A 16,405-nucleotide genomic window follows, 5' to 3' on the forward strand; every position below is an offset into this window, starting at 1 on the left:
TTCTCACACTAATTTGATTTTTATTAATTAATTATTTTAAAATTTCTGCAATTTGTATTAATTATATATTTATATTTGCAGGAAGGAAATGAAAAAAATTCGAATGTTATTATACACACGGGGGATATCATTAATGATGGCATATCCTATATCGAAATTATTTACTTCCCTTGCCTTTCTTGCGTTTTTTTCTTATGGAGGAGAATTAAACGCCCAGATTGTTTTCGTCACTATGACATTTTCCATTTACATCTACCACAGCACTGTTAATATATTTTCTCAAGCAATTAATATATTCGCGGAAATTTTGGTTTCACTAAAGAGACTTCAGGTAATGAACAGGTTTAAATTCTTCCGTTTATTATATAATGGATTTCTTACATGAATTGAGTTAGGATACAAGTAATGTAAGAAGTTAAGTCTGTAACGGATGTAGTCTGGAGGGTCGTCGCTCGGATTCTTGATACTGTCAACTAGATTTTTTGTCTGAAATCTGAAGCGCTAGTAGAAGCTCTGGGGCAGGTGCGAGAAGACTGCAGTCAGACAGAATAAAGTGGACAGGCGTCAAACGGCACTTAGCGTTCACAGAAAGTTAGAGCAAAGCAGGGGTTAGAGCAAGTCCGCGGCTCCAAGTGTAGCACACAGGTAACAATTCACAGTTAGGAGATATTGCCTCTTCTGATCTTGAATTTTTGGTACGTTTCCGCGGCAAATTATCATTTGTGATTGGTCCTCAATCTCCTATCTTGCTTCCTGATTTGTCCTATTACTGTCCTTCGGTGAAAACCGGGACCAGTTCGGGTAGAGAAAGGTCCGTTTTGGATGGTCTATCTGACTCCATTCTTCAACTCTGACTGGGAGATGTTGACAGAACCAAGGAATCTGTGCTCGTAATTTAGCTCGTTGTTTCCATTCTCCTGTCTGAATTTTAACCATCAGGAGCAATAACTCCCTAACAATTAAGGCACCGGTTGGAAGACATTCAGCGGTTCCGACTCTCCCAGATAGCAAATGATCGTCGCATACAGCTCTCCATTAAGACTGAGAGGTATTTTGGGGCTAGAGAAACTTGTTAAAATCTCTCTCTGGGATATAGAACTAGGCACGCGACATAGCTTACAGATTAGTCGCCAATTTTGTGTAAATAATATAGCTCATAACCGCATTTAACCTTAGAACTTATATAACCTCCTGTAATCTAGATTTAGTTATTCAACAAATGCTTGTTTTTATGTTAAAAACCTGTTTTATTCGGCACCTATCGATTTGCTTATCTCCCTTGCCACTCGATTTAAACCATCCAAAAGACAAAGTGGGCGAGTTTTACCAACTCGACGTGTAAGTGGCAATTAGGGTACTGACCCTGTGCCCTCGTATTCTCACATAAGCATAAGGGATTACAATAATGCCAACTGAAATTTTTGTAGAAGTTTGTCTGTAATTCAGAACAAGTCAACAAAATTTTTTCCAGAAATCCAATCACAGTAACTAGCTCTATATATTACTGTAATGCGATTATAATTTCCTGCGTAAAAACCCTGACACTATACGTTTCTATGTTTTTCGTAAACTCTCTTTGCCCTTAAGACTACGAAATGGCTCATTTTCATGCCCATTATGAGTTTGGCCAAGCTTACAATGTGAAACACCCGGTTGTAAAGTATTTTCATAAGAGATCCTCTAAGTAGATTTCCTCATTAAACATTTTTTTGGTACTTGCTATTCCATGTTTGTTTCCACGTTCCACAGAATGGAGGTATTTATGTCTTCCAATCCGGCAGCATCAATAGCAAAGTTTTTTTTGTTTTTGCTCTCGTTTGTCCATTGTGTGATGCGTTTATAAAAATTATATCGAGAACGATTCATATTCGAATACACAGGACTAAGTGCATAGTATATCTGATTGCCGTACAGTGGCGTAACGTGGGTGTCAGCCGTCCGGGGCGGAGGAAAATTTTGCCGCCCCCTTATTTAGGTATTTTTACAAGATATTATTATTTATTGTGAAATTTTGCCGCCCCCTAAAAGTGTTGCCCGGGGCGGGCCTCCCCTGCCGCCCCCACTACGCTACGCCACTGTTGCCGTATACAAACTTTCATTAAAAACACTAATATTTTTCGAATTTTAATTTAGGATTTCCTTCTCCTTCAAGAGAACGAGAACAATGCTGTCGAAATTGTAGAAGAAAGAGCAAGTTCAACTAAATGTGGAATATGGATAAATAATGTCACAGCTGCATGGAAAAAAGTAAGACTTAGCTTCTATTTTAATTATACTCTTTACCTCTTTATATACAAAGGATTGCAGAATATAACAGAAACAATTTACGAAATAGTGCAAATATTTTAAATTAAAAAATACTGCAATAAGAAAAATGTTTGAAAATTATGAGACAAGTTTGCAAAAAGTGAAAAAAAAAATTGCATAAATATACGGCCATTTGTCATAAATGAAAAACATGGTTGAATATTTAAAAAAATTTATACCAAATTAAGAACGTTTCTAATATCTATGAAACTAATCATTAGCCTTTTTATATTCTTATTAGCACTGAAATAGAAGATTAAGTAGGCAAATGTCTGGAAGCAGAAGTTGTAATCTCATTTCTCATTGAACTCCACAGATACACACCAAAAAGAGTTATTGCTAGTATTACCACTGTAAAAATAAAAATAAATAAATAAAAATATGGATATAATAGTCATTATAGGTGTTAAACGCCATATCATGTTTCGTTTCATTAAACTTGCAGTCAATGCATAACTTTCTCAAGTTTTGAAATATAATAACCAAATATGGTAACCATAACCAAAATGTTTCTCAACGATCTTATTTTCACTATGTATATCCAATTTTCATTCTAGTTTGTTATCCATCATAGTGTCATATTGGCATATCCCGTACTGAAGAATAAATAAAGTTGTAATGTTTTCCTCAATTTTCACCTCAACTAAATCAGTTTAGAAAGTGATTTCTGTGGTTAAAACAGTTACTACAACTTTCGAGTATGCCGTAGAAAACTAACGCTCTGATTTCTTCTCGTATGAAAACAGTAACTAGCACCACGAATAACTAATAAATCATGTGTATATTTAACACATAATGGAAATTTTATTACACACTGAAAATTTTATATTTTATAATTTTTATGAAGTATTTTAGATATTTTAGGTTAATTTAATATATACATTATCGTGGAGTAATTTATAGTATGTTAGTTTTCTTATTAATAAGGTGTAAGATTAGTTTTATGAAATTTAGTAACTTTCACTTTTAAAAGGAAACCGACACAACTTTGAATGGCATATTTTTAAACGTGCAGCCTGGAGAATTATTAACTGTTATAGGTCCTGTTGGATCAGGAAAGGTAAATGTCTTATTTTTGAAGTTTTATTTTAAATCAATTACCTGTTTTTCAATTTTAACAATATTTACCAAATTTATAAGATTTACTAATGAAAATGTAACCATTTATCAACATATAGTGCAAAAACAGTTTCCAAATTTTTGAAAGTACTTGTCTTCATTCACTCATTTTATCGAATTTATTTTCTTTTCATTTTAATTCATTGCAGGTAAGTAGGTATTCTATGTCATCTTAGTCAAAACAGCGAATCTCAGATAATTGGGCTGTAATTTGAACAAAATTGTAGAGTTATAAATTTCCACTATTCTACATCTGTTTGTCTGTCCATTCTTAATGCCGAGAACGGTGTTAGATATATGAAAGCCGAGACCAGAAGTAAAACGCTTACGGGCAGTAGGCCGCTATTAACTCTATTTGAATTTCAGATTTTGGCTGGAAGTCACATTATTTCAATTCAAATCAATATTATCTGGGACAATATTAGATATACGACCAGCATGATTTCAGAGTTAACAACAAAAGGATGATGTAGAGGGACAAGACACTGCTAAACTTAAATTTATTTTGACGAAAATTGCAGCCAGGTATTGTAACAATTTTAAAATAAATACTCGCTCGTTCATTTTCATTATCTTTGTTTGAGGAATCTATTATAGAATCTATCATTTATTTATGTTATTTCAATTGTATGTCATTGATCCGTATTTAGAACACTGTTGAATTTAAATTTTAAAAACTATTCTATTATATGTTCGTTCCTGATGGCGGCTGCATAGATAGACGAAAAGGTTGGAAAATTAAAAAATTTTTGCTGAAACAGGCTGAAACTTTTTATTTTTACATTTATTCCAGTTAAGAAATTTTATTATTATTATTATTACTTCCTTTACTCTGTTGTTCTGTTAAAAGGTTATGTTACCTATGGTTAATGTTACCTATGGTAGCCAAGATGGCGATGGGGAAATTCTAGAGGCCGACGGGGAAATTCTAGACCGCGGTGGGGAAAATTTTTCACTCTCCGTTCGAGATTGCGACCGCGATTACGTCATGATTTCGTCATCAACTGAAGATATCCGTAGAGGGCGCTTTGATTCTTCGAATTGCGTGTTATCGGAATTATGCAAATTTTTCCTCCGAGTATGAGTGGGCGTCTTGTCGTGCCGAGAGATTTCGTTGGGTTTTTCTTACTTCTGGAATTTTTCTATTACGAGGTAATTTGTAATGTTCTTAATTTTATTTGCGAATTTAGGCTGTTGGAAAAGTTGTTTATATTGAAAAGTAGGCTAAGCGTTTTCTGTGATTTTTGGAATAGATATTTCGCAACCGAGTCATGGCGGATTGTGATTTAGAATCGGACGGATTTTGGAAACAGTGTACTGGACGACGTTTTTATCAGTTAATCGAAGCGGAGTATTCCGAGTTGGGATTAGACGAAAGAATTGATGGCGGACTGAAATTCGCCGTGAAATTAGGCCTCCAACACGCCGAGGAAGTTTGCGAGGAATGCGGCCAAACATGCAAATTGATTTATCGCAGCGACCGGAATTCTTGCGCGATGCGTTGCCGAAAATGCAGGCGGAATAGTTCGGCTTTCGATGGAACGTTCAAAGGGAAATGCGGCAATGTTTCGTGGGCCAAGCTGTTGGCATTCATATGGCACTATATTGGTTTGGAGTGCACGACGAGTAATTCGGCAATTTCCTCGGGCGTTTCTAAAAAGGCAGGAATAGACTGGGCTAACCACGTACGTTTCGTTATGTTAGTGTCCTTACACAATCTGACATCGTTTAAAATAGGAGGCGTCGGCAAAACAGTGGAAATAGACGAAACAGTGATATGTAAACGAAAATACGAGAAAGGAAGAAAGATGAAAAGCACTAAATGGGTCGTCGGAGGTTTGTGCCGGGAGGACAAGACTTGTTTTATATGCCAGGTTAATGACAGATCTGAAATAACTCTCAATTGGATCATTTCGAAATACGTTAACTCCGGCAGCTCAGTGTTCACAGACGAATGGAAGGGATATAACCACATCGACGATTTAGAAGGTATAGAAATTTCTCATAAAACAGTAAACCACTCTGAAAATTTTGTCAACCCGATTACAGGCGTTCATACTCAGAATATCGAAAGATTGTGGGGTCACTTAAAAAACAAGAAGAATTTGCCGAAACATTACACAGAAGATTTGTCGGATTCGTATATGTACGCATTCATGTATAAGAAGTATCACAATTGGACGTTAAAAAATCCCGGCGAAAAATTCCACACCTTTATCAAACACGTCAGAATGATATTTCCCGGTCGCGGAAAAGTACCTAGTTGGAAAGAACCGGAGACCATTCCGGCCGCTCCCGCACCTATTGCCAAGAAGAAAAAGGTGGAAAAAAACGAGAACATTGTTAAAAGAAAAGCGCAAAAGAGATCCTCTTCTCATGCCGGAGAATCAAGTTCAGTCGACGGGAAGCGAAGAAAAAGAGGAAAGGCTCAGTAACAAAGTAAGTGCTCTTGTTTTTTCGTTCGTGTTTTTTAGTATTCTTAATATAGACCGTCGGGTAGAAATAACCTTCACGTCGCCGTTTAAATGTACGGTAGAAAGAAAAAATTTCGCGGTCGCCGCGTGCAATATACGGGGGGAGGAAAAATCCCTGCCGCCGTCTAGATTGTAGGGTAGAAAAATTTCCCCGTCGCCATCTTGGATACCATAGGTAACATTAACCAAAAAGACTAATTCTTTAAAATTTAAAAATACCACTTCAGATCCAGATATAGGTCTAAACAATTTCGTGTTCAAATCTTTCTTGACGTAACATATCTAATCCCAACGTAAATTTAATGTAAAATTATTAAATTAATAATTTGTAATTTTTTGTCTCGAAACTGTTATCTTAAATTATTCATAATATAAACGTTATTCTTGTTGCATATTTAGCAATAAGGTCTGATGATAACTAATGATTTTTGAAATGTCTAAATTTTGTTATGCTAGTAGCTTCATACTACCGAAGCATAATTTATGAAATACAGAAATGTAAGTTTGTGCTTGATTAACGTACCCGCAATCGAACTGAGTTCGATCGGTTTACATAGCGTTACACAGAAAATGGTGTTTTAGACCCTCGGAGAAAAAAAATCGGCGAAAAAAAAATGTTTTTTTGGACTTTCGGATGTATTTTCAGTCCCCAAATTTTTTGAAAAATTTTTTCCCGCGCGAAAAATTTTATTGCGATTTTAATTAACCCTTAATGACGGGCAATTAACGCTTAATTGTTTTTTTATGGGATTTTTTTATAGAACTTTATTTATCCTTCTAAACTTCTAGCGCACCGATTTTACTTCGGTAAAGTTATTTAAAGCTATTTTCTGATGTAAAAAACAACATCCAATAGTTTTTTAATTTTTTTAATTAATAGATTTTTTTATAATTACGTTTAATTAAGTCGGGGGGGTCGGAAATTTCAATAAAAATCGTAATTAAAAAAAAAAGTTTTGAAATATCCAGCCATCTAGTATTCACCCTACTTTTTATCCTTCTCCTCCCGAGAGTTTCATGAGAATGTCCCGCGAAACACGACACCAGCTGTTCTCAAGGTCATCCAGCTGTGTAAACAATGACTCATCAGTGTCAAGTTTCGCGCTAAGGCGAGAAAAAGGAAATTGTACTTTGAAGTGTTTTCTTCAAAATTAACACATTTCTTTCGTTTTTTTTTCGTTTTTAATATTTTTTAATGTAATTAAACATAATTAATTCAAAAAATTTAAAAAAAAAACGCAGCGGAAGGGGTTAAAAAATTTAAAATTTCAGTATACTGATTTTCAAAAAAAATTAGTTTTTTGTACACATATTATTACTTAATGTGAAAAGTTTTCTCAATATGTATTCTTCATGTCTGGATATATAAATAGTAAAACATTTCATAACATAAATAAAAAATAAATTTTCTCACACATGTAACATTACCGGCATAATATTCTGCACACACAATTTACCACTTTTTATGGTTTAATTATTCGTACATTCATATTTAAAAGTTTCTTTTATTAAGTTATGGCAATGCAACATTTTGACAATCTGCCTAGGGGGATGCCTTTTTAAGAGTAACTGACTCATATTCAGGTATTACAGAAATGGAGAAAACCCAGAAAATTCCTCGTGGCCAGTTCGTTCTGGCAAGGAGGGAACCCACGCGTGAACTTTTACGGCGATTGCAGAGACAGAGTTTACGTTATACGACGTTTAACAACAGAACAGCCTACAGACGTTGGCTGGCTGAACCGCGGTTAAAAATGCATTGCAAAGACGACGACCGTCTATTTCTGAACGTCATCTAAACGAATCTCGGCAAAACATTGGCTGTTACTTTCTTCGCCATTACTCCCTTGTTTTAGGAGTAATTCAGCCAATCAGATTATTCGTGTGACGTCAGAAACATGGCGACTGTGTCGAAAACGTGTAGGAACTTTTCGGAAGAAGAGAAGAACGTCCTGGCGAAAATTATTAAAAATTATCTCGTAATTGAAGAGAAGGGGTATGGTAACCGTACTCTAGCGTAAAAAAAAACCGCATGGGAGAAGATTCAAAACGAATTCTCTTCGTCATTTCCCTGTAGAGTAGCTCGTACAATAGTACAATTGAAAGGCAAGTATGAATGTAAAATATTCATTTCAGATTATAAGATGTTAGTTAATATTTTTAACATTAATAATATCGAAGTAGAATAATAATTCAAAATTTTAATAAAAAGAAAATAGAAAGTTACGACTATTAATCACCTAAATTAAATTTATTACAATGAAAATTACTTTGTACAATCTATATTTATGTGAAAGAGTAAGGAGAAAAAGTCCGAATTGTAGAACTCTATTCTGAATCAAGATTTCATATCCTACTAATCCCTATTTCTATTTATTAGATTAATAGATTATGTAAATATACAAATATTAAAATAGCATATTTAATTTAAGAAAAATTTACTAGAAAAGTATATCTTATGATCTATGTTATAGGTTGCTGGAAGCGATTAAAAATAGATGCCAAAAAAGAGGCAGATAATAACCGACGTACTGCACATATAACAGGTGGAGGACCAGCACCATTATCATTGAATCCCTCCACACAAGTGGTTTTATCTGTTTTGGGTGACAATATTGAACCATTACCCAATCCAGATGATCCACCATCGCCACTTATCGTTACATATCAAAATATTGAATCACTTACAGCTACAAATGGACACTCTAATTCAACAATATTTTCACCTGTAGTGATAAGTGATGTAGCTGTCAGGGAAAATGTGAACGTGGCAGATGATCCACCACCACCCAAAAGACAACGGTAAATAATATTCAGATAAAATAATACTAAATATTAATAATTACTTTCTAAAAAATAATGATTTATATTATATTTATAGCATCAATTCATTAGAGAAAGCCCAAATCCAGCTAATAAAGAAGGGCATAAAAACAGAGAAAATGAAACAAGATACAGAGAGGAAAAAGCAAGGAGCAGAACAACTTAACATAGAGTTATTAAGTTTAAAAAAGTTGAAACTTCTGCAAGAACTAAAATTATTAGAAAATAACTAAATGTATTTAATAAATATTAAAACGGCCCTTTTCAGGGCCAACAACTTTAGTTAAGAGTGGTCATATCATATTAATAAACAATTAGATGATGGGAGAATATCAAAGAAAAAATATAAGAAAATAAAGATTATAATTATCATGACTAGGGTGAGATGTCATCATTTTTAACTGTCATGGTGGCTTTTTTGAATGTTTTATTAAATGTTTTATTGAATGTTATATAAACATTTTCAACAATGCCTGATGGAACTGTGCTTAAGGAGCAAGAAATACATAAAATTTATTATTTGAGTGGTTCAGGCAAGTCTCTGAGACAAATTTCTGTTGTTGTAAATAGATGTACGAATGCTATTCAAAATGTTTTCCAACAAGGTAAAAATTATGGGCAAAAAAGAAAGTCAGGACAGCCTAAATGTTTAACATCAAGACATGAGAGAGAAGTTTTTAAGCTTATAATTAATAAAAGCAAGTCAACAAGGCAAGCTGCTGCTGAATTACCAATAGATTTATCTCATGTGACTGTTTGGAGAACTTTAAAAAACAATGACAATGTAATTTATTTAAAAATGAAGTTGAAACCACCTTTTAACTGCCAAACACAAATCAATGCATTTAAACTGGGCTAATGACAAGATGGGATGAACTGAAGAATGGTTAGAAATAATGTTTAGTGACAAGAAGAAGTTTAATTTAGATGGCCTTGATGGGTTTTCATATTGGCGTAATTTAAGAAGAGAAAGCAACGTTAAAATAAGCCAGCAACAAGAGGCTGGGTCTGTAATGATTTGGGGTGGTTTTGGAGGTGAGTGGAATGGATGGAGAGGTAAAACTGATTTAGTAATTGCTGACAAAAATATGTTTTAAAACATATAAAACTGTTTTCTATCAAAAAGTTTAAATAAATTTTGAAAAATCACAAAATTTGTGGTGTTCCTTATACTTTTGTAACAGAATGTAGAACAGATTAAAAATCAGTAATAAAATATGAAAATTCCATATTGTAAAATATCTAAGTAATGTGCTAAGTCCAAAATGTAAGTTTTAAACAAAATTTTGAAATTTGTAAATAAAATGAAGACATTAATTTATATTTTTAGCTTAGCTTTCTATGAATAAATTCTATAATGACTTTAAAACTGTTTTTAACCACATTATCAGATTTATGTTGACATTTTATGTATTTAATTTTAGTGTAAAATAACCAAATATATGGTAGAACAAACATTAAACATAGAAATCATAATTTAAATCTTTTTGAGGAAATATGGATGAATAAATGGATGAATGTATGAATGTTTATCTAATTTGTTACATAGGTTATGTTAAGAAATATTTTTATTTAAAATGAATAAAAAGAGAATTATTTTGTCTGTGATAGGCTCACTCTTTATCAAAATTGTATGGTCCTGAAAAGGACCTTTTGTGAAATTTCTACAGTACTGTTTCATTTAAGTGAAATGTTGCAGTACAATAGATCTTCGAAGAGCAGACCCTGAACTTGATTGCTCATTCATGTTGAACTTTCTTCCTCTCTCTCTTCATTTGAATGCTCAATCAGAAACTCCTCCTCTTTAAAATCAATGGCCCAATTATGTAAAATTGCAGTGGCTATTATTATATTGAGCGTGTTGTCTAATTTCGTTCTTAGACAACTTCCTATGCAGGGAAATCGTCTTTTCCACACCCCAAATAATCTCTCCACGATATTTCTTGCTCGTGAATGAGCTTTGTTGTACCGTCTTTCGCCGTGATTCTGCGGATGTAGAAATGGGGTCATTAAATAAGGCAAACAAGGATAGCCACTGTCACCAACCAGATATCCATTACAATATCCTTGATGAAGTTTTTCTTTGATGCTACTGTTAGAAAAAATTCTACTGTCATGCGTTGAACCTGGCCACCGAGTAACAATATTTCTAATTTTCATCTTTCCATCACAGATGACCTAAAATATACATTTAAACATGCATCAATTGTATATTTTCATTAAAGTTATCAGGTTGAGATATCAAAGATATTATTTGATATTTTTATTTTCATATGTCAAAGAAATAGTCAAGAATATAACTGTTCATAACAAGGCATAACAATTTAGAACGTTAGAAAAATATATAGGCCATTGCATACTTAATAGTCATTTAAGCTACAATAAATTAGTTACAAAAATATTTGTGGAGAACAATAAAATTGTATTTTATTGAAATTTTACTTAAATATGTTATTTTCTTAACCTCATAATTAAGTAAAGATGATGATATATGTAAATAATTCTCACCTGGCAGTTAATAGAATAATAGGATTTTCTATTATAAAAAACTTGAGCTCTACTGCTGTCAGGACACTGGATAGGTATATGGGTGCAATCAATTGCCCCAATAATACCAGGAAAGTTATCCTTAGACAATACCGAAAAATCATGTTTAATAGATGGAAGTTCCGATTCTGTCGGAAATACGATTTCGGCATTCTTCAAATGAACCAATGCCTTTGAAACGTTTTGGATGGTTCTGATAAGGATATAACGATAATTAATAAAGAATGCAATATATAACTTATACAAACGTTAAATAAGACCTCATTCTTATAAACGTCTCTAACACTATACAAAAACTTTTTAAAATTTATTTAATAATAGTTTGATAGATACCTGCATACAGTAGAGACGTGAACTCCGATAAGATCACCGGCTACCCTCTGGTAGCTTCCGGTGGCATAAAATCGTAATGCCGTCAATAATTGTTGTTCGGTAGTTAACGGCAACCCTCTTCCATCTAGATGCCTAATTTCGTCGCCAATACGATTTAAAATGCGAACGAATCCAGATTTAGAAAATCTATACCGAATTCGAAATTCGTCTTCGGAATAGATTTTCATAGGATTATTCCGATCTCACATTACCCTCTCTCTTCGTAATTGTCGAGATGAATAATGTTCTTGATTCGTCCCGTTTGTAAGATGTATTAAATTGAGAATATCCATTATAACACGACCAACAAATGAATATGGCGTCTTATACTCAGGTAAAATGCTCTCTAAACCTGCTATCGAGGGATTCTAGAAAGTAGGTCAAATAACTTGTTTCTAATCGCTGTCTACATTGTGGCAAGCGTGAAACTCTGTCTCTGCAATGAAATTTTTCTGAACCGCGGTCTACCCGATCTGTAAACCGCCGTCGGCCTCTAAACGCTGTCTCTGCAATCGGCCCTTAGGTTTCAGGGAACAGTGCCGCTTGGCCACTGGTAGGCTATTAAAAGTTTGTTTTACATACAAAATAAGAAATGAATAAATGTAATTTTTCAGCTTATGTTATATTTTGATAGTATATGTTACTTGTTTAATATATAGTCGATTCATAATAATAACAATTAATAATTTTAATAATTCTGATATTAACACGTAAGTACATTTAAAATATTTATATGCTCATATTATTTATACAAAATATTTCACATAATCAACTGATTTATTAATACCATTAGACGTCTTTGTTAATGTCCATGTTGGGAGAGATTCCTATTACTGCTGGAAAAGTTGAAGTTAAAGGAAAGTTTGCTTATGCTTCTCAAGAAGCTTGGGTTTTCAACGAAACGATAAGAAAAAATATCTTGTTTGGTGAAGAATATCAAGAAGAAAAATATAAAATAATCTTGCATATAACGGCTCTAAAAAAGGTAATAGAAGTATTTTTTCCTTTCATTAGAAGAATTTTGCAGTACTTTTGCCTGGAAAAAAAAAATCGTTTGATCTCATAGACGAATTTTCACTCGTCAGTGTGATCAATTATGTATTATATTAAACAGAAAAAGATTGATATAATACATAATTTTAAGATATCATAATATAAAATAATTAAAAAATAATAATTTTAAGGACACCTCTTCAGTATCGCAATCATGGAAAGCTATTTAGGAATATTTATAATACAGCATGCAAAAAGTCTAGATCTCATTTTTTTTTGTATCTTTGTGTGAAACATATTTGTGAGATAAGTAGGGGGCCGCTGGGACGATCCCTAATGACCATTTATTCCGACCGGGGTGGTAAAGCCCGATCTCCATGTCGTCGGATGGCTTAAAATGATAGGAAAGCAAGTTATTGAGTGAGGAGGAGCGATTGGTAAGCCAATAGGTGTCCATTTCTCAAATAGAGAGGAGACAGGTTTTTAACGAATAACAAATAAAAGTTTATTATGTAACTAATTCTATCACACATACCAGATATACGATTAAATGCGCTTAAATGCGCTTACATATAAACTCCTAGAGAGTGGAGCGACAAAAATTTCTATTCAGCTCGCGATGTGCATGCCTATTTTCCTATCTTTGATGCTAATCTCGGAGAGAGAGAGTTTACAATAATCTACAAATACCTCTAGTTTTGTTATTCGAGGATATGACGTTCGCTCGATCGGAGGGAGAAGGATTCGAGATCGATGACAGTACAGCTTATGGCAAGAGTCCTCCTTGTCGAGTTGTATGGGCTGGAGCTGTCCGTTTATGGATGTCCACTGATGTTGGCACCTTGTCGTCGACTACTTTAGGGGACTAATTAATATCTTCTATGAGAAATCGCCTTCCTTCTGACTTTGTATGGGACGAACGCCCGGAACTTCGGTGTCTCCACCTTTTATGCAGTTTGCCTGGGAAAATGATCATGTGATCGACTGTTGAGAGAGTCAAAGGTTTATTCTCAGGTGCGAGCAAGGTTTCTATCGATGACGCTTGATTGCAGCTGTCCCTCTTTCACAATCGAATGTTTTCTTTTTGACACCTTGTTGACAAAATTCCCACCCACTTGTTTACAGCGAACATCATTTGATTCATATCTAACGCGATTTTTTTTCTAACGATCGCTTTAAGAAATTAAGTTACAAATTTTTCGTAAATATGCGCGAAATCAGAAAAAAGGCCTACGCTCAAGCCCACGGGCTCACATATTTATTAATAATAATTATTGCATTTAGCACAAAATGACATTTTAATTCTTTACTGCCAAATTACGCATACCGGATTACCGAAATGGTAAAGAGCAATGCAGTGGCGTAGCTAGGGGGTGCGGTAGGTGCGGTCCGCACCGAGCCCTGGAAACCGATAGGCCCATGGGGGCCCCAAAATCACGAAAAAAAGACCCGAAAAATTTTTCACAGCAATCAGAACAAAGGAAAATTTGGCATTTGGATGCTCGAGCTAGGACCCCTATTATACAGGAAAACCAGCAATTCAACTGTAATCTAGTTATACACTATATAAACCACTACCAAAAATATTTTAATCCGTTTACGTAAACAAAACAAAAAATAACTAACGCATCATTCATCAAACGAAAGAAATTGAACGTCCAAACGCAATGTTTTTAACGGAATAAATAAATTCAAAAGCCGAAATTTATAGAAAAAATTACTTGTTTTCGTTTGCACGTTCCCGATTACCATTACGGAAAAAGGACACCCCTGCCGAAAAAATTTTTCGGGGGCCCACAAATCTGGTTCCGCACCGGGCCCGGAGAATCTTAGCTACGCCACTGGAGCAATGCTCTGTAATTGGTGCTCAAATTTTAGGCTCAAAAAAGCTTATATTCAACTTGTTATACCTCGTTATTCTCTAATTGTACTACCTGTCGTAGTTCTAAATGAATATTGATAAACTTGACTACAAACTCCTACAAACACTCAGAAAGAACACCTTAAAGAGCAGAAAAACTGCTAGATTAAGATAAATTGCTTAACTTTCTATTGGATGTGTATAAAAATTGTATTTAGTTTGAATAGAGGCGTCCATGCATATTGTGTCTAACATAATTATATTATATTTTTACTTTTACAAATTTTAGGATATAAGCTTATTTCCTAAAAGAGATCTCACTGTGGTAGGAGAAAGAGGAGTGCAACTGAGTGGCGGTCAGAAAGCAAGAATTAACCTGGCAAGGTAGGACAGGTCTTACACTAATATTATACAATAATATAAAACGTCTGTGATATATAATACAAATATTGAAAGTACCAATTTAATGGAGATACCACAGATGTAATGTAACTATAAATACATTTAAATAAACTTATAGTAATGTTATATGTATTGTTTTTAAATTTAATCATTGCGTTCTGACAAAAAACTTTTTCCAAAAATCGACATTGCTCTCTTCTAATCGGTAATGCTTTTTAAATTGATTCTATTGAAACCGTGTTGTAATTTGTGTTATGGTATACTGGCACAATGAAGTGACTTTCATTCAACACTTGGCTGGTTTTTCTTCTTTTTATTCAGTTAGTTCAGTTCTAACTGAATAAAATGATGAAAAACCAGCCAAGTGTTGAATGAAAGTCACTTCATTGTGCCAGTATACCGTTTTTTAAATTGTTGCAGTGATAAATTCTTGTTAGTGAATGCTACTGGGAAGAGAAATGAAAATATGAAATATTGTATTAAAAAGCATTCTTACTTGTCATGTTAGATAATGCAATCTTAGATTAAATACTTCGTAAACAATATTAGAACCGTGATGTTCTTGTTTTCTATATTACTTGTGATGCCACCTATTCCAGCTCATATCATTCTACATTAAAATGTTCATGACGTGAAGGAACTTGAAGAATTCTATTTCTTTGTGCAAACTGTTAAATTTTCGCACATCTAGACATTTATATTATACTGCCATGCCCTCATTCACAGGTATAAAAGCACTTTAGTTTACTTTGACAGAAACGTGATGCATCTGCTATATGCATTCACCCTTGTATTTTCTGCATGTAACTCCAACTATTCTATCTATATCACCCATACAATTCTATTCTTTGCTGCATTTAATAGTTTTTGTAGAAAATGATAAATTTTTACAATTTCGAACTTAGCAGTTTACTGTTGTTTAGCTTCACATAGGTGAAGTGAGTATGGAAATGAAATAAACTTAAATGTAACTGAGAAAGGAAATAAAATGTATATAAATAAATATTTGATTTTCTTATAGTTTGGTAACATATCTAGCGTTTTCCGGCAATGCTATTTTATCATGGTGTAATATTTTTTATATATTTCAGAGCGTTATATCTAGATGCTGATATATTTCTCCTGGATGATCCACTGAGTGCTGTTGATGTTCCAGTCGCAAAACATATATTCGAAAAGTAAATATTTATGTGATATTTATAGTATAGTACAAAATATTTCAACGTTTTCTTCATTACAGATGTATAATAGAATATTTGAAGGACAAAATTTGCATTCTAGTTACACATCAAGTACAATTTTTAAACTGTGCAAGTAAAGTTTTAGTATTAAACAAGGTAATATATTAACTGTTTACTGCTTTTGTTTTTTAATTAATATTAACACTATGAATCTCAGAAAAGGTTAGGAAGTTGATTGAATTGATTAGGTAATGCCACAAAAATATATATACGTATATGATAGATGTTTATTAATATGTATGACCAAAATATATATATTTGATATA

General features: G+C 33.5%; 1 pseudogene; it reads left to right on the forward strand.

Annotated features, from left to right (window-relative positions):
• Positions 1-16,405, forward strand: part of LOC136977331 (ATP-binding cassette sub-family C member 4-like) — a 49,099-nt pseudogene that overhangs the window by 15,517 nt on the left and 17,177 nt on the right.

Source organism: Centruroides vittatus, unplaced genomic scaffold (genome assembly GCF_030686945.1).
Source record: "Centruroides vittatus isolate TY-2023 unplaced genomic scaffold, ASM3068694v2 contig_453, whole genome shotgun sequence".
NCBI lineage: Eukaryota > Metazoa > Arthropoda > Arachnida > Scorpiones > Buthidae > Centruroides > Centruroides vittatus.